The sequence below is a fragment of the Gopherus flavomarginatus genome, chromosome 4 (genome assembly GCF_025201925.1).
Source record: "Gopherus flavomarginatus isolate rGopFla2 chromosome 4, rGopFla2.mat.asm, whole genome shotgun sequence".
NCBI classification, from domain to species: Eukaryota; Metazoa; Chordata; order Testudines; family Testudinidae; genus Gopherus; species Gopherus flavomarginatus.
The window spans coordinates 39,252,123-39,271,821 of NC_066620.1; the positions used below are offsets into that span (position 1 = coordinate 39,252,123).

Genomic DNA, 19,699 nt, shown 5'->3' on the forward strand with positions numbered 1-19,699 from the left:
CAAAATATCACCAGGCAAAAAACACAGGGATTGATTCTGCAGCCCCTAAGCAGGCAAAACTTTTACTGAAGTCAGTTGAAGTTCTGCTTGCTTAGGCAGTGCAAGGTTAACTCCATTGTGAAGTTTGCTCATCCATCCATCCAGATGAAGCAAGTGCCAGAAAGAAAACAACTATCACATTCATAACCCATCACCAGTTCCTAATAAATAGATGGGAGGATTGTGAGGCACCCATAAATAGGATGTTGTTTCATGTTCCTGGACAAATTTGGTACAGTCGTAGTGCTGGGATTGTTAGGAGGAATTTGGCTGTGGTGGTTATGGTTGGAGGCTGACATGTAGGGCCCTGACAATATATCCCAATGTTAACACAGACCACTATTGTCACTTCACAGTGATTATGTAGTCATCCTATTTATTAATAATGATGTGTGAGTTAATGTCATCTGCAGTCTTACCCTATCTGAAGAGGAAATGAGTACTGACATGCCATGGACTCAACTGAAAGGTGTTGATGATTTAGCTCATCTTAGTGCTGAGTCTGACTGTTGATATTTTATTATTTCAGCTTCACCGGATAAAACTGTGAGATGGCCAGAAAGACTCTTCTTTGCAGGGCAGAATGGCACTGATATCACATACAAAGGATGATTGAGAGGTAAGGAAGCTTAGAAAAGCACAGGTAGCCACAGAGCTCCCTAATGACTAACACACAAACAGATCCTACAGAGTATAACTAATCCCACATAGGGACCCTGGATTGTGAGACACATTTTCGTACCTACCCATCCATTTTGGATGGTGTGGTTCAGTGTGAATATTTTTATTTGCCACTTTATGACAGACCATGCCTCCTTTTTTTGGATCTCAGAAGAAAAACACAGGTAAAATGAAGAATAGGAGATTTGCCATCTTTTGATGGGAGATGCGATTAAACTAGTGAGGATGAAAATTAGGAAAGCACCGTACACTCTGCCAATCTGATGCAAATTAAACATATAAATATCTCCAAATTTTAGACCTCCACAAGGGATGGCTGACATTCTCATTTGGCCCAAAGTAATTTAATTTAATTTAAAGTACTTTAGAACATCCATTTACCTTTATAGGTCCCAAAATAGTTCCTATTCAAGTCAATGCAAAGACTCCCACTGACTTAAATGGGAGCTAGATCAGTTTATGATGTATATTCTTAAGCACAGTCCATTAATAAATATAACAAGCTTGATTGCTAGTGATAGCTAATGGAAAATGAGTAGATGTCCCTTACTTAAATTTTGCTGACTTATCTTTATGTTTTCCATAAGACCAACAGGAGCAACAAAAAAGATTCTCTAGTTCTATTTACAAAATCTCTAGAGTAATTTGATGTGTGAAAAGCCTTGAACTGATTTTTAAAAGCAATTTTTGTTTGATCTGAAAATTTTGCAGCTATATCCTGCCCTAGCCAACATAGCTATGGAGAGAAGCTATACAAGCCGGCGTGTCCTGCCACAACAATCTAACTACTCAGAACAGGATTTCAAAGGATGTAGTAGGGCACTGCAGCGCAGGGAACATTTTGCTGCTATTCCTAGTAAATGAAATTCACACCCTTTGCTGAGGGCCAGCAGAGTGCCCATGCATCACGTAAATCCTGTTTTGAAGTCCAGATCATCAGCTGGTATAAATTGGCGTAGCTCCTTTGACTGCAATATGGTGCACAGACATTACGCTTGCTTTGTGAAAAGAAGTGAATTTCATCCATCACAGGCAAAGTCATCAACAACCTGTTGTCAGCTTGCACTGTCTACTGCTTGGGAACTACACACATTTCTCTTACCAGATAAGAGGCTCTTTACACCCTCTTACTGTCCTTATACACTAGCACAGCAAAGGGCAGAACTTAGCTACTATATAGCTGAAGAAACATTGCTTTTTTTTACAATTATATTTAGAAATTTCCTTGAACCACTCTGGAAAGCAACAGGTTATATGGATAAACAGCTCATATCTTAATAGATTCCCTCCTGACAGTTGGACAATACTGAGAATTTTACGCAAATCTGTTGAGAAGATTCCACATAAAAGAGGATCCCATGGACTGCAGTAGTAGCTGGGACCCCTTCTCTTCTCTTAAGTGCTAAGAGAGATTAGACTGGAGGATAATGCACTGGCTATTCCCCTACACACTTCAAAAAACTTTCTCTTTTCATACCACCCTTACGGTATGTCTACACTACCCGCTGGATCGGTGGGTAGCGATTGATCTATCGGGGATCGATATATCACGTCTCATCTAGACACGATATATCGATCCCCAAATGCGCTCCCATTGATTCTGGAACTCCACCAGGGCGAGTGGTGGTAGCGGAGTCGATGGGGAGCCACAGCCATCGATCCCGTGCCGTGAGGACGGGAGGTAAGTCAAAATAAGATATGTCAACTTCAGCTACACTATTCCTGTAGCTGAAGTTGCGTATCTTACATCGACCCCCACCCCCTAGTGTAGAACAGGCCTTAGAATAAAACTCTATGGTATATGTAGTATAGAGAGCCCCCCTTGCATGGTCTCTCTGCAGCTCATTCTCTACTGCTCTTTGTGCATTGCAGAGCCACAGCAGCATCTGGTTTAAATTGTCTTTCATTGTAGCACAAGGGGAGGGGTCCGATCCTGATTTGGGACTTCTAGGCACTACCATCATACAAATAAATAATAATAATGACGTTGTTGTGTAACAAAACAAAAAGAAAAAGAAAAAGAAAAAATACGTTCTACATCCTCACCACCACCAAACTGACTTTACTATAAGTAAATAGTTAGAAATATAAAAAAACAAGTCCATACCAGGAGACCGGTTCCAGGAAACTGCAGCCAGTATACAAAAAGTTACACATGTCAACTTTACATGTGGAATTAAAAGATCTCAAAGCAACTCCAAATTCAAAACTGCAAATTGTACAGAAACAAAACCCTTGTGGAGTCACTAAAATGTCTAATTCATTATTATTTTAAAAAAGATTAAAAAATAATTTTTTAACATTAAAGTGCAACTAAGCACTGAAGAATTTATGTAAGCTTTCCACAGGGGGAAAAAAATCCCTAAAATGCTGCAATGGTATTGATGTCTATTAAATATTTACTTTTCTCTCTAGCTCACACTAGAAAGAGTAATTTGTATTTGGCAGAAACTGGCTGCAATTACATTAGTCAATCCAAAAGCCCAACTTGCTCATACAAAATGCAAACAAATTAGTTAAAATGGTCTAATTAGCAGACTGTAAAAATGCAAAGCAAGTCTGGCATAAAAATGTGTGCAATACAAGTATACTTTTACAAAATAAACAGAAAGACAGTTATGGAATAGCCTAATAAATCCTATACCATCAAAGAAACCTAATGAAAACTGGCATATTTATTGATGTTATATTTTAGAAAAAGTTTGTGTGATCTAATTAAATACTGTCATTCACGCAGCACTAGGACATGAAAACTGATTGTTACTGTAGTTAAAGCTGCAATGTGATTTAAATTCAGTGTTGTGTGGCTATCTAGGACCTTGTTCTAAATTGTCGACACACACAGACAACTCTCAGTGAAGTCAATTGAAGTTCAAAATAGTTTTAGGGGTGATGCAAGGAATGCACACTTCTGTCAACAGATAAAATTTTCAATACACTTTCTTAAAATGCTATATGATTTCCCCCTACAATAAAGGGAGACAATTTACTCTAATTTTTATGACTATAAATGTGTGCAGATTGTTGTTTACAGTGTGCCCAGTTCACTATATAAATAGAGAATCTACAATAACTATTATTTTATATTAGACCACACAGGCTCTTTTGGAACCTTTATAGTTTGTTACTTCACAGCACAGCTGAGGACTGTTTAATTTGTGGGTTTTTAACTCCTTAGCACATAGACTATTCACACAGTAGACCATTGTGATTTATAGTCTGCTATATGAAAGAAGCTATTGTGAAGACAGAGCTTGAGTCTGTCTTCATACGGATCCTACCTCATATAGCCTACAATCCTGCAGAAAGCGTAGCTGTCTTTTCTGTAGGTATGATGGCAGATCTCAGATAAGGATGGGAAGTAGGTGGATTTAGCATAATGCATTAGGGTTGTGCACAAATCACAACAATGACTTTGCAGAGGATTAGTATCATGGTATTTGGAATGCTGAACCTTTATGTGAAATATACTAATTACCTTGGGAAGGGTGGATGAGGATGACTTTTCAACAACAAAGTCATCCGTTCTACCCGATAGGGGAGAGAGCTGATATGGGGTGATCATGTACAAAGGAGAAGGGGCAGGGCGGGGCCTGGTGGTTATCACTTTTGATATACTGTATTAAAGTACATGTGGGAGACATTAACTGGGAGAGACAGGAGGGCTCTCTACAACAGTTACAACTGGCTTGTCCAGTTATTTGCACTAAAATATCTTTGGGCCTGATTCCACCACCTTTACTCACTTGAGTAGTACTCTATGGTGCAAGTGGCCCAACTGTGGTTAATATGCTGTTTCTGCCATCCTTACTCATGATGAGTAGTATCTTACTGTGCAAAAAATGTGTGTTTCAATGGAACTAGTCAAGGTGTAAAGTACTCCTCAGTGTGAACAAGGGTGGCAGAATAAAGCCCAGAGGGACTACTTGAGGAGTAAGGGATTTTTCACTCTAAAGGTGTCAGAACTAGGCCCCGTGTTATCTGGTATTTGAAGACTCAGACCTAAAGCATTAGGCTGAGAGCTGGGAAAGGTGAAAATAAGAAAGTATCACAGGAATGAGAGAGATTGAAAACACCTATAAGGTCATGTAGTCCATCTCCTCCTACACAACCAGAACACCTCATATCCCCTCCTCACAAAATGTTTCAGATACTGGGAACCCAATGACCTTGAACCCCATAGAACTCATTAGGGCTGGGTAAACCAGGATGTTCTAACCATGAGGGAGGACAGGAACTCCCGACAGCAGACTACAGTCTTTACAGAAAGCTTGTATAAGAAGTTTAAGATCTGGGGCGTGGGAAAAGAGGAGCTCCAAAGCAGTGCAGCGTGCTCCTCCGGCAGTACCAGTGGTCACAGCAGGCTGGAGTGCAAGAGAGGAGCACTGCTCCAAATCTGTTAATATCAGCTAAAATATTCTGGTTGCTCTTCCTCCCTCAAGCCTCAGGCTGTGCAAGTCTCCTAGTATTTTGCCTTCACTGCCTCTGTAGACAATTGCAGCTAGACCAGGCCAGGTAAGCAAGCATTTGCCTGTCGAGATGATCTGTTAATTCTTATCTATATGTGCTGACAGTGCCTTTCTCCCTCTCCCCACCAGTCACTACACATTAGGTAAGGTTTACACAGCTCAAGCTTCAGAAACAACGAAACAACTAATTCCACTGGATGCTATTCCTCACTGCCCTGTGGTTCACTAAGGTGTGAGATCAGCTGATAAGAGACAGCTTCAGCTACATTCTGGCCATCTGATGAAACCAGGCCCCCGGTACCCTGATTTGTCACCAACATGCACTAGTCACAATTTTCCGTCATAACAACATGCACCTGATCAGCCATTCAAATCAAGCAGGCCAACAGCAGGTTTTGCAGTAGACCCTAACACCCACATTTACTACCATCTGAAGAAGAATGACCACTTCTGCCCATCACTAAGACCAACCCTTCAATCTAGGCCATTTTCATAGACAGCTTGACTCAAATTCCATTGAAGTCAGTAGAGAGACTCTCACTGAATCACATCTAGAATGTCTGCAGATGGGCTCCATCTTAAAGAAAGAGAGCTCGATAAGGCAAGGAGAGAAGAGATGAACATGTGCGGTCACCAAGTGGATTTGGGTGAAGAGATGTGCAGAGAGTGAGGAATGAGAAATGAGAGAAAAGGAAGGCAAAACTGAGGAGAAGCTTGAAAGAGAAAATGAAGGAGTGAGTGAGAGTGAAACAGAAAAAGAGGAATGGAGGGAGAGTGGAGAAAGAAGAGACAGGATGATGAAAGAAGAGATATGCCAAGATGCAACATAAGGAAAGAAAAAGTGAAGAAAAGATGAGTAGCAAGTGAGACCCCAAACGATACATATTTTATTATTTAAAACAAGGTTTTTAGCCATAATGTTACAATACTAGGGATGCTTGATTTTTATAGACAAACTGGGTATGTTCATCTTCAGGAGTGACCTGGCTGAAATACTACCTGAGAGACGAAAGTAGCAAATGTTTTAATCTTGTCAGGGAAAGGAATGGCTTCAAGGGGTCCTATTGGGTAGAGTACACTGAAGAAGAGCTTGATTCAGTTTTATTCCTAAGAGGGAAGTTGCAGCACTAGCCCTCCGCTTTGATGTAGCCTGTGGAAACTGATGTTTTAGGACAGTCTGACATCAATTAAAGCCCCACGCTGCACAAATTAAAACCTGCTTTTCTTCACTAATTTCCTTGGCTTCTACTATTTTCAAAATCATGCAGTTCAAACACATACAACAGCCAAATAAGACTGTCATCCCCAACTGTCTTAAATATAACAGTTTTCCCTACGCTACTGTCTGAAATAAACAGATCTAGAGCTTGTTTACTGAGCATAATTTATTCCAGACCCATGCTGGAATAATAATGTTCTTGAGTCTTTGCAGATGTGTAGTCACTAGAGAGCTGCCTGCCTACATGAGTTTTTACACATATTTCAACTAAATCAATGCTCTAAATGCAACATTGAACACTCGGGGATGTTGTGTGGATTTGTAGCACTCCCTGGAGGACTCTGTGTCTATAAACCAATAAACAGTTCACACTTCTCAATATATGTCATTTTTGACACATAGTGTATCGATCATATTCCTCATGTTAATTCAATATTCTTCACTGAGAATAACTGGTTACAAATTAATGAAGGAAGTGAAAACTATTCTCCATATACTTATTTCTCGTAGACTATCAGCTATAAAAGAACACATCAAAATAGAAATTTCTCATATAAACAGGATGGAATTCATATTGATTAGGTAAATACTGAGTTGTATGTATTTTGTGATCAAAACAAATACATAGGACACGAAGAAATGGGGAGAAATAGTTTATATTTTATGTCCTCATATATGCATGTTTGCAAGCATGTTTGGACTCTGCAATTTCAGACAAAAAATTATTTTCTTATATAAGGGTAATGCTGCAACCTGCATGCTCTTCTGTGGATGAAATCTTGGGGGCATTACACTGAAGTCCATGGGTGTTTGCCAGAGAAAGGACTGAGTAAAAATGGAGTAAAGACCTCAGGATTTAGTCCCTAACCATAAAGCTATTTTAATTTCATGAATTAAGAGATTCTGAGACCTTTTCTGGATTGGCCAGTCAGAATCAGACAGATTGCAGACCTAAAAATACTTAAGTACACACACACTCACTGGTTTTATAGATGGTAGGTGTTTGCACAGGTCAGGAGATAAATAATGTCAATAAACAGCTACACCAAGGTATATGTAGGCTTGGAAGGATTAGACTTTTATCTGTAAATACTGGTAAACGTCAATTTCACCATGGACGTATAAACTGATGAAAAATATTCCCATTTATAATAATCTAAATTTATAGATAGGCAAAGTAAGAAAAATGCTGCTTGAGAGCTTATTAGAGTTTGATTTAAGCATATTTACTTTGTATATTTTGACATGTGATGTTGATAATTTGGGTTTTAATAATCATAAAGCTTTAACTTTTGGATCTCAACATATACTGTCATTGAATAATTATTGTTTGAACCCCTCTATTGTCTGACCAACCCCATAAATTCCTGCAATTGTTAAGATTTAAAGAGGTAAAACAAAAAAAAATGCTTAAAACCAATAATGTTGTGTAACTATGAAAATGTAATAAATAAAAATAGGAAAAAATGCTTACAAATGAACATCAATATTATCTGTTGAAATTATAAAAAATAAAAACAGAATTCTGCCTAGTCTAGAAAAATACAAACAAAAGAGTCAAGTAATTTAATTGTCCTGAGGATATATTATTGTCCTTATTTAAATCCATGGTACGCCCACATCTCAAATACTGCGTACAGATGTGGTCTCCTCATCTCAAAAAAGATATACTGGCACTAGAAAAGGTTCAGAAAAGGGCAACTAAAATTATTAGGGGTTTGGAGAGGGTCCCATATGAGGAAAGATTAAAGAGGCTAGGATTCTTCAGCTTGGAAAAGAGGAGACTAAGGGGGGATATGATAGAGGTATATAAAATCATGAGTGATGTTGAGAAAGTGGATAAGAAAAAGTTATTTATTTATTCCCATAATACAAGAACTAGGGGTCACCAAATGAAATTAATAGGCAGCAGGTTTAAAAAAAATACAAGGAAGTTCTTCTGCACACAGTGCAAAGTCAACTTGTGGAACTCCTTAACTGAGGAGGTTGTGAAGGCTAGGACTATAACAGCGTGTCAAAGAGAACTGGATAAATTCATGGAGGTTAAGTCCATTAATGCTATTAGTCAGGATGGGTAAGGAATGGTGTCCCTAGCCTCTGTTTGTCAGAGGGTGGAGATGGATGCCAGGAGAGAGATCACTTGATCATTACCTGTTAGGTTCACTCCCTCTGGAGCACCTGGCACTGGCGACTGTCAGTAGACAGGATAATGGGCTAGATGGACCTTTGGTCTGACCCAGTATGGCTGTTCTTATGTTCTTATGATCACACAGAGAAATTACTTCCTTTTGCACTTTTTTCTTCAAAAACGGGGCACAAATTCAGTCAGCTAACATTTTTTAATTTAAGCAAGTGTTCTGGAAAAAGGTTGCTAAATGGATCACATACTCTGCCTGAGATCTGGAGTTCATAGTCTTCAGGGCCAAAAAGGTCACATCAGCATAGTTCATCATCACTTCGGAGTACATCGGCTTACTTCTGCAGCTGGCAAAAGTGCAAAATCAGAGTCCAGGGAGAAATTTTCAGTTTCTCAGCATAGGGGTAGTGTTTAAATATGGTTGTGAAGGTAGAGTATAGGAAGTGAATGAGATGCCAAAGCAGAATGAAAGGGACTAGAATAATATAAGTTCTTGATTTAGATAGCTCAGGTCCTTGTTCTAATTCTAGCTAAACATGTTAATAAAATCCATTTTTTTTAAATTGGCATTGTCACATTGTTGACTTTAGAAAAAAAGAATTCCATATTGTGTCTATGTCAGAATATCTCTGTGTGTAGAATTTCATGTGAAAACATAGTTTTTAAAAAAAAGAAAATTTGTGGGGGGGGGGGGGTAAGAAAGAGCGATGGCGTTTGTTCAGGTAGCATTTCTTCTGAAAAGAGATAGTACAAGAGTTTACATGCCAAGTATGTGGCTCCTGGTGTTACGCAACACACCAATAATACTGGTTCTATGCCTACAGTGTGATGTAACTTTATGAAAAATGTTCTGGAATGAAAATATTTCTGTGTCTTCAGTGGATGACTAAAATATGCCTTCTTTCTTTATAATTCTAGATACTATTTTCAGGAATTTTTTTGTTATGAAAACTTAGTAGTATAAACCATTCAGATGGAGTAAATGGGATAGCTCTGGATTTACACTAGTATATCTGAGATCAGAATCTGGCCTGTTAACATCAGTGGGACTATTCGCAGAGCAAAGATTGCAGAATTAGACCCTGTATATTTGTAACAAAAAGTATGGGTATACAGGGGAGGCTCTAGGCATTTTGCCGCTCCAAGCACAGCAGGAACCAGCGGACCCTCCACAGGCAAGCCACCGAAGACAGCCTGCCTGCCACCCTCATGGCATTGGCAGAGCACCCCCCCCCCCCCCCGTGGCTTGCCCGCCCCAAGCACGCACTTGGCATGCTGGGGCCTGGAGCTGCCCCTGCTGGTATAGTAAACTGCACACTGAAATGATTCTCAGTAAGCTGTCATATAAATGAATGAAAGAGGGGCATTCATTTCAGTTTAGCTTATATATCCAGCCAATATTTACATGTGATATTAAACTTTTGATTTATCAGAAACCCTAGAGTCATGCAAATTGTTGATAAATGTGATGTGCAGTTTAGATTATGGACAGTGTAAGAGTGACAATTAAGGGCTCAATCACCTTCCACCCCAAGATCTGCCTGCAGAGAACACCGTCCACATGTTGATTTCTCCCTTTGTACAGAGAGGGCTCTAGGGTATCACTTGCAGCGACTGAGCAGGAGTGTGACAGCTGTAGCAAGGCGAATGTACATGATCCATCCCCTAAAGGATGCACAGGGAGGTTAATGCAATCTGAGACCGCAGACTTTTCCATTTATGCCCTTCTATGCCATGGAATCTTTAATGGAGTTTCCAGAGGCAGCAATGAATGAAGAAAGCTAAGGAACTGTAATGAGGAGAGGGGGTGTCACCTTTTGCAGGTTATGTGGAGTGACCATCCGTGGTTGTTTCATGGGGTTTGGGGAAATGTCCCCCCCTACTCCAACCCGTAACAGACTGGAAACGCCTTCAAAGACAGTCCCAGGAGGAGTTAATCTTTTCCAAAATAATGTAATTAGGTGACTCTGGAATGGTTACACTGATGTTACTGCAGTTAGTTCCTGGGCCATTGGCTTCAGTGCTAAACCAAATGAGCAAGGCCTAGGTTCATGAGTAAGGGCTGCGGGCTCAGGTCCATATGTTTGGCTTGTAGAAAAAGGGATAGACAGACAGACACACACATAGACACACTATGGAGGAAAAATATATGCAATCTAAAACAAATGGAACAGTTACCCTATGACTATGTATTGAATGTATTAAATTTATTACAAGCTGAAAGCCTGTATTGTCACTCAGGTGCAGTCTGTAAAGTCATGTGTGGGAAAAAGTCAAACATGACAGAGAACTTAAAACTGGACCGTAACAGACTGTGAATCCCATTGGTGGTTGAATCTTGTGATATTCTAAACAAAAAGAGCTTTCAGCCATGACTGTAGCTGTTTCCATTGCTTCACACCGACACAATAGCCATTCTAGGCTTCAGATAAATGCTTAGGGTTACTGTGTATGCTGGTTGTATTGTTGTGTGGGTGGCTGTTTCATTGTGTGTAGGGGAGTTGCACTGGGAGATGTGTGTGGATTTGTTGAAGGTGGCGAATGAGGTGTGTATGCTGTCATGGGGGGCTGTGTGTGTTTGGGATTATTGTATATGCTAGTTGTGTTATTGTGTGGGTGATCGAGTTGGGAGATTCATGTTAATTTGTGTGGGTGGCAACTGGGTACACAGGTGTGGCTATTGGGCCAAGTAATCCACCCTCTCTGCAGTCTCCCTCATACAAAAAATGAAACTATTGCATACAAATTAGCTGTAGAATAGGGATAGTGGTTGGTTGTTACCTCTGATATCACAAGTTTTCTAGGACTCTTGGCATAGCATAGTTACATGCCTGACGGTAACTGTATACTGTATAGGTGTAACTCCTCATATCAAAATGGCTGAGAATTTAAATATTGGACAATAAGAGCAATAAAAAAGTAATATCTAGCCAATGGAAGAAAGGGGAAGTTGATTATAAAGAATCTAAATCTGAAGTTTGGAATTGTAAAACATTGATAAGGGAATCAAAGGGACACAAGGAGGAATGTATGGCCAGAACAGTTAAGGATGATCAGAAAGAGTTTTAAAAATACATTTGGAATAAAAAGAATCCTGAGAATGGTACTGGTCCATTACTAGATGGAAATGATAGAATTATGAATAATAATGCAGAAAAGGCAGAAGTTCAATAAATTTTGTTCTGTATTTGGGGAAAAACAGATGATATTGTCTCGTCACATAGTGATGAGAACTTTCTTTCCATTCCACTAGTATCTCTGAAGGATGTTAAACAGAAGCTACTAAAGCATACATGTTAAAATCAGCAGGTCCAGATAACTTGCATCTAGAGGTTTAAAAGAGCTGGCTAAGGAGCTTGCTGGACTGTTAATGCTGATTTTCAGTAAATCTTAGAGCACCGGGAAAGATCCAGAAGATTGGAAGAAAAGTAATGTTGTGCCAATTTTTTAAAAGGGTAAACAGGATGACCCAGGTAAATATAGGCCTGTCAGCCTGACATTGATCCCTGGCAAGAAAATGGAGCCGCAGATATGAGACTCAGTTCAGAAACAATTAAGGGACAGCAAAGTAATTAATGCAAATCACATGGGTTTGGGGAAAATAGAGCCTGTCAAACTAACTTGATATCTTTTTTCAATGAGATTACAAGTTTAAGGTAAAAGTGTTGACATAGTATACTTAGACTTCTGTAAGGCATTTGATTTGGTACTGAATGACATTTTGATTAACAAAGTAGAATGATACAAAATGAACATGGCACATATTAAATGGATTTAAAAATGGCTAACTGATAAGTCTCAGAATGTAATTGTTAATGGGGAATTATCATCAAGCAGATGTGTTTCCAGTGGGGTCCCCCAGATATTGGTTGTTAGCTCAATGCAATTTAACATTTTTATTAATGATCTGGAAAAAATACAAAATCATCACCGATAAAGTTTACAGATGACACAAAAATTGGAGGAATGGTAAATAATGAAGAAGACAGGTCACTGACATAGTGTGATCTGGATCACTTGGGAAACTAGGCACAAGCACACAATATACACTTTAATATGTCTAAATGTAAATGTATACATCTGGGAACAAAGAAGGTAGGCCATACTTACAGGATGGGGAACTCTATCCCAGGAAGCAGTGACTCTGAAAAAAATGTGAGCGTTGGGGTGGATAAGAAGTTGAACATGAGCTCTCAGTGTACTGCTGTGGCCAAAAGAGTCCAGGGATATATAAAATCAGACCCAGTAATACTAACTTTATCTAATCTCTCATTGAAAAGGAAGTCTTCCAAATTCCAGCTGGTAAAATCTTTAAATGAATACTGTACCATAAGAGTCATGCATTCCATTGTTGTATGACATCTTTAGCCATTAGATTATCTCCTATTACATACTGTGTGCAACTTATCCACATTCACTAGCAAATTTAGCTCTCCAAAAATAAATGTTTGAGTGTTCCTAGTTATGTTTATGGCTATGTGTGCAGTGAGATCATGCAACCATGCAAATGGTCACAAAGTGTACCTACCCCCTATTCCCCAAGATGACACAGAAATCTCCATTTATGCATGAAAATCCACAAAACTGGCTATTTTACTGCCATCTTTACCATGTCCAGTGCCTGTTTTGCCTGCTTCCACCTTTCCACGTATTGTTCAGTGCTTTCCCCACAAAGTGGAACTCACCGGATTTCTTGCACCTGCTTCCACCTGACTCCAGAAAAGGATGGTGTAGAGATCTGTATACAATCCAAAACAGAAGCAAGACCACCAGCACTGATTCTCTGTGATGAGAGAGATTGCCCACCAAGATTTTCACAAAGGTAGGCTGTGCTTTGCTAAGCTACTTGTTTCGATCCCACAAAGATCACAGTCCTTCCACAGAGCAAGAAAGTCTGCACTGAAATAACAGGGTGGGGTGCTGGTCTTCGGGTGCTGGTCCACTGGAAGAAATGTATGTGCAAACAAAAATATCTGGACAAAACTATGTGGCCAAGAGCAACATGTCATTTAGTAAAGCCCTCATTGTGTTTGGAAAATTTGCTTGGGACAGAAAACCAAGGCTGACTTAGGTACCACAGACTCACCAACTTTATTACTGCAGAATGAAGTTCCAGTGCATGTCAGTTCCTTCTCTGATCAATGTCAGTGTCTTTCAAAAGACAACCAATGGCAGGCAGAATTCTACAATGCAAACAAACAATACTGTGAGTTATAATCTCACTTTGTGATGCATTTTTTAGATTTCAATAAAACTGATAGATGTTGAATTATTTCCCAGTCCATTAAGGTGGCTGATAAATTCCAGTTTGCCACAAAATTCAGTGTATTTCTGCTGAACATATTGAGGAGAGGGTTCTGCCACAGCCTTTAGGTCCAATGTGCCCAAAATTGGCCACAAGCACATTAATACTAATAAATATGGCTGTCAAGAGATAAAAAAAATTAACCGCGATTAATCACATGATTAATCATGCTGTTAAACAATAATAGAAAACTATTTATTTAAATATGTTTGAACATTTTCAAATATATTGATTTCAATTACAACATAGAATACAAAATGTACAGTCCTCACTTTATTTTTTATTTCAAATATTTGCACTGTAAAAAATAAAAGAAATAGTATTTTTCAATTCACCTAATACAAGTACTCTAGTGTAATCTCTTTAGCATGAAAGTTGAACTTACAAATGTAGAATTATGTACAAAAAAACCTGCACTCAAAAATAAAACAATCTAAAACTTTAGCACCTACAAGTCCAATCAGTCCTATTCATGTTCAGTCAATCACTCAGAGAAACAAGTTTGTTTATATTTGCAGAAGATTATGCTGTCTGCTTCTATCGGCGCCAACTCTGTGAGTGCTCCGGGGCTGGAGCACCAACGGGGAAAAATTAGTGAGTACTCCGCACCCACCTGCAGCCAAGCTCCCTTCACCCCCCGCCCCACATCCTCCTCCTCCCCTGAACACTCACATCCCCGCTCCTCCACCTACCTCCCAGTGCTTCCTGGCTGCCACTAAACAGCTGTTTGGCAGTGCTTAGCACACTCCGGGGAGGGGGGGAGGATCGGGAACATGGCACTCTCAGGGGAGGGGGGGGGAAGAGGCAGGGCTTGGACGGGGATTTTGGGAAGGAGTTGGAATGGGGCAGGGAGGGGGCAGAGTTGGTGCAGGGGTTGGAATGGAGGTGAGGAAGAGGCGGGAAAAAGCAGGAAAGGGGCAGGACCTCATGGAAGAGGTGGAGTGGGGACGGGGCAGATGGGAGGGTCGAGCACCCATGTGAAGGAGGGGAAGTCGGTGCCTATGCCTGCTTCTTGTTTACAATATCACCTGAAAGTGAGAACAGGCATACTACCCCAAATTGGACCCAGCAGGGTTGATTTCAATGCTAATCTCCTCATTGGGGAGGAGTACAGAAATCGATTTTAAGAGCCCTTTAAGTCATTAAAAATGGCTTCATTGTGTGGATGGGTGCAGGGTTAAATCTATCTAATGCTGCTAAATTTGACCTAAACTCGTAGTGTAGACCAGGGCTGAGACATTGCACAAGGTAACCTCCCCTCTGAAGGTAATGGGAATTTTGTCATGGGAACTTAATTGAGTTCATCTTCCAACTCTATGTCACCTCTTCTAAGGAGAAAGAGTGTTCAGGGAAGTTGGGGTCAGGGTACAGTGTATTACAGATTATTTTAATTAGTATAGATTAAAAATACATTTATTCTAGGCTATAATACCCTGGTAGCTATTTCAGAGACAGGCAGCCAAGTGACTAATTCACTGGCTTTTCAGTGCTTGGGATGCAATAAAGAAGTGCCACACAGAAGTAAGAGACTGGTCTTCATCACCTTCCCTAGTAAAGTGACAGAGGTCAGGGTTACAGAAAGTTAATACCCATCACATGGTTCTTTTGCATACTATTTCCTGTATTTATTGCAAATTTCACACTTGGCTACCTTATCTTCATTGGCAGCACTTATGCCTGGCGACAACAGGACATCTCAGGCACGTCAGCTATAAGAAACTCCTTCCTGGGCCTGTATTTAACATTTAATGAGTATTTTGGCAATTTCATTATCATTTTCTGAAGTCTAGGTTGTGCTTTTCAGATTGGTTTCTGTAATACAGCTTCCAACAGGTTTCCACCCTTTGACATTTTACAGGAGCCACTTGCAACCAAAAGCAATTGCCAGCATTTCTTTTGCCATCTAAACATTGTTCTGTTGTACTTCAGACAGTGTTTTGGAAGCATATGCCATGAGGTGATCATCTCACAGAAAGACAGGCCAGAACCCATGGAAGCTTGAATCAACCAAGATCTTACGTTCTTTATTCATCTCCAAAATTTTTCAGGACTAGTATTTCTGTAACAACTATTTTTAAGCTCTTCTGTTGCAAATCATACCAGTGTCTGTTCTCAAGATGATCAAATTAGCCATCTGTGTCTTCAGGCACCACTTCACATGGCGCCCGCTGGTTTCACATGCCTGTCATAGCCCCACATTCACAGTATGGCTCCACACTCATCCACCCTGTTGCGGCCCTGTCTGTGTTTTGGTCATTCAGAACACTGTCAGGCCCACAGGAGCGATTAAGCCATGGGACAGAGGTAAAGTCATGGAGGGGGGTGTCCCCCAACAGCTGCCTACTAGATTGGTGGGGGGCCTTCAACTCATCTTGTTTAGTATTCTTCCCCTCTGCTCTTTTCAATGTGAAAGTTTAGAGCACATGAAAGGAACCAGAACTGGGGGCCCTAGGCATCAGCCTTTTCTACCTAATGTTTGATTTGGCCCTGTCCTCTAGTAGAGCTCTGAGTGGAGCACTTCATTATGGCAAATTAGGGATTCATTTGCTGAGGTGTTCACATGCCTGGGAATCTCCCTAAGGCCTCCTTGTTTGTGGTCTTTCAATTTGTACAATTGCCGTCACTCTTCCAGGGTCTGGTTGAACTCTAGTCCCTGTGTATGTATTTTATATAACTAATCTAATTCATCCCAATCTGGCATTTGTTCGTGTTCAGCTGAAGGTCTCTTCCCCTTAGTCATGCTACAGAACATTGTGGAATCTCTCAGTGTGGCATTTATCATTTTCGCCCCAAATCAGCAGATCACAACAGTTAGTTCTACTCGATTCAGATCTTCAAAGATCTGCTTCAGTAGATCTCAGTCAGGTGCTAAGGCAATGCCAAAGGAAAGGCCCTTAAAAATATAGGCTCAGATCCTCAAAAGTATTTACACACCTAACTCCCATAAATTTCACTGATATTTAGGTATCTAAACATGTTTGAGGAGCTGGGCCCTGCCCACCAAGAGGGAAATTGAAGACATAGAGTTTGACACAAAACCCTTGGCTTGCAGTTTTTAAAATGCATCAAATCATTTCAGAGAAGAGACCAATCTTATTTGGTCCTCTTGTGCCCCGGGGTATCTGAGGTTTACAATGAAATCTTCAGAATCTAAAACATAATGCTGGGACTGATTTTTCAGTGCATTATGTTCGTTTTACATGATTGTAAATTGATTGAAATCAATGGAGCTACAATGAGTGAAAACTGGAAAAACACAAGGGTGAAATCAGGCCCACTGAATCCATGAGAGTTGACTAGAACAGCCATATATTACCTCTTTTTACACTCAGAAACCTAAGATATAAGTCTGCATAGCTGAGGGCAGAATGGAGTGCTTCATTTACAAATTATTTAATTTAAGTTTAGTGTTAGGAAAAATTAAGCCTTCTTTGGACAAATCAGTATTATGTTAGGTCTATAGAACACCCTACCTGAAAACATTCATGCCAACTTAAGTTGAATGATCATATGTTTAAAAGTCCTTAATTTGGATTATGTGTACTAACTGCCACAGCCTAGTTTAGATGGAATGAAAATGTTTGTTACACAGCTTGTTTGAATGCATGCTACAAGCATGTTGCATTCACTGCAGTGGTCAAATAAAAAAAATTCCAATATCTCAGTGAGTGATTGATATAATTAAATGTCAAACAAAGGCTTGTTTTATCACCTCAGTTAGCTTGTTGACATATAATAGGCACTGTTGAGTAGTACATCTAGTTAATTATTTTCTTTTACATATTGATATTAGTACCTGAAGTGGGAACATCTCATTTCCTGAATATGATTACCATTTTGAAATCTTATGCACAGGGGAAAAAAACCAATTCTATAAATTAAACAAGAAGTTCTGAGAACTTATATCCCCCAGTTCACATCCAGATACTAATGCATCTCATTTACTTTGTTGCTATTCCCTTGAGTTATCTGTGTCATGCAGACCAGTCTTGCATGTCATGTTAACTATCTCCTGAAAAAAGCTAGAAGAGTACTTGTAATAGTGCCCTAAGCCAGCATACAAGGTAGGTAGACGAACATAAAAAAACCATCACTGTTACATTTCAAGTTGCTGGGATATTTTAATTCCAACAGGAAAGAACCCATGTCAGCTAAAGATGGAGCTATAATTAAACTGATATGGCATTCACAACTGCCTCAAAACCTACTGTAGTTGTCATATGTTTCTTTCCCCCATCTTTAAACTATATGGAAATCAATTATCTCAACAAACCAGATGTAAGGACTGTATGCCAACCACTTACTCCTGAAGTGAATAAATTATTTGGAATTCATTAATGATGTGAACAACTCTTCAGGATTTAAAGCACCAGTTCATTTTCTGTGCTGAGATTCACATGGAATTTTAACAAGTTCAGCACTATCCTCCGTCATAAATTCATATGGTAAACTGTTATGCAAATAGCTAGAATTCTGGGATAGGTGAGCAGAGCACAGAAAATTATGCTTCAGCTGACAAAGTGCCCGTGAGTTAATGGTTCTTTATATTTAGTGACAAATTTGTTCCTGATTTACCCCAGAGTGACAGACACAGGGTAAAAGGGGGACATCTGAGACTGAAAATACCATTTGTGTGTCAAGGATGTTAGCAACCTGGAGTGGTGATAGGCACTGGTGTCTACAGGATATGAAATTGAGTTGATGTGATGTCATTTTGGTTCTACTGTAACCTGGTTATCTCTTGCCAAGACTTCATGTATGATTAGTCAGCTTGGAGAGGACAGCAAGCCTTATCAGGCACATTTCCTGACATTTCTGTCAACTTAAGAAATGTGGCTAAGGAATTTAAGATGAGGTGTCACATCTTCATATCAAATCCCATTGAGTCACCACCTACAAGTTTGAAGACTCCTTCTAAAAACATTAATGAAAAGGAAAAATGAAGCTGAGACTGAATTTGACCTTGTGATGAATTTTGCATGTAGCATCTCCCTAAGTTAGTGTCTTTATTTTACATGCATTTTCCCTATGCACAGAAAAAATTGTTATGCAGCTTGTGTAAAATAGTATTAATTAATACTAATGTGCAGGAGATATGTTGTGAATTTTCTGGGTTCTAGTCTGTAGAATAAGCCTATCTTGTTTGTGCCTCCACAATTTTAAAAGAAATTCCTTGTGTATAGAGCTTGCAATCACATATATTTAACAAGTACTGTATTTGGAATAGTTAATAGCCAAATAAAAATACTAAGCATAACAATATTTTTTCACTTCTTCAAAGCTAGTATAATGTAATATTCGCATAATACACAGATTCTTTCACATTTCTTTTCAAAAGCAAGTTAGCAGCATGCTAATTTTATGCTATTAAGTATGTCCAATAACATGAGTCATATAAATAAAAGCAGTTGCATTGGAGAGCTCTCCCCCTGGTTGCAATGCGACTCCAAGTTAAAACTGATTGTTAAGCTAAAAAATAAAATCAATATATGCTGTAGATCAAAACATTACATAAACAAGGTATGTCTATAGACTACCATGTGGAAGACTAAGATGAAGTAGTTTATGGAATACTCAAGGATAAACTACTGCCCTCTGACATTTTGCTGGACAGAGACTTTGATGAAGACTTTTAGATCAGGACATCTGGTTTAGGCTCATTGTTAGTTTCTCTTAAGAAATGTTAGAATTGAAATGATGTTTCAAAATGTTTTCATTAAAAACTCTTTGATGGAACAAAGGAAATAGATGGGCATTCAGAACTTTCCCCAGTAACTTGAAGTCTCTGGCATGCCATTTGGCTATGCAGGACACAACATTAGTAGCTTTATATAGAGCACAATCCTGCT

At 39.4% G+C, this 19,699-nt stretch overlaps 1 long non-coding RNA gene across 2 annotated transcripts in view; it reads left to right on the top strand.

Moving 5' to 3' along the window:
* The window catches only part of LOC127050254 (uncharacterized), a 40,874-nt gene extending 33,031 nt beyond the window's left edge, over window positions 1–7,843 (top strand). For both annotated transcript variants that reach the window (XR_007774178.1, XR_007774177.1), the window contains one exon: window positions 5,319–7,843. This is a non-coding gene — a long non-coding RNA (uncharacterized LOC127050254). The remainder of the gene's footprint in view (window positions 1–5,318) is intronic.
* Window positions 7,844–19,699: the final 11,856 nt, after the last annotated feature.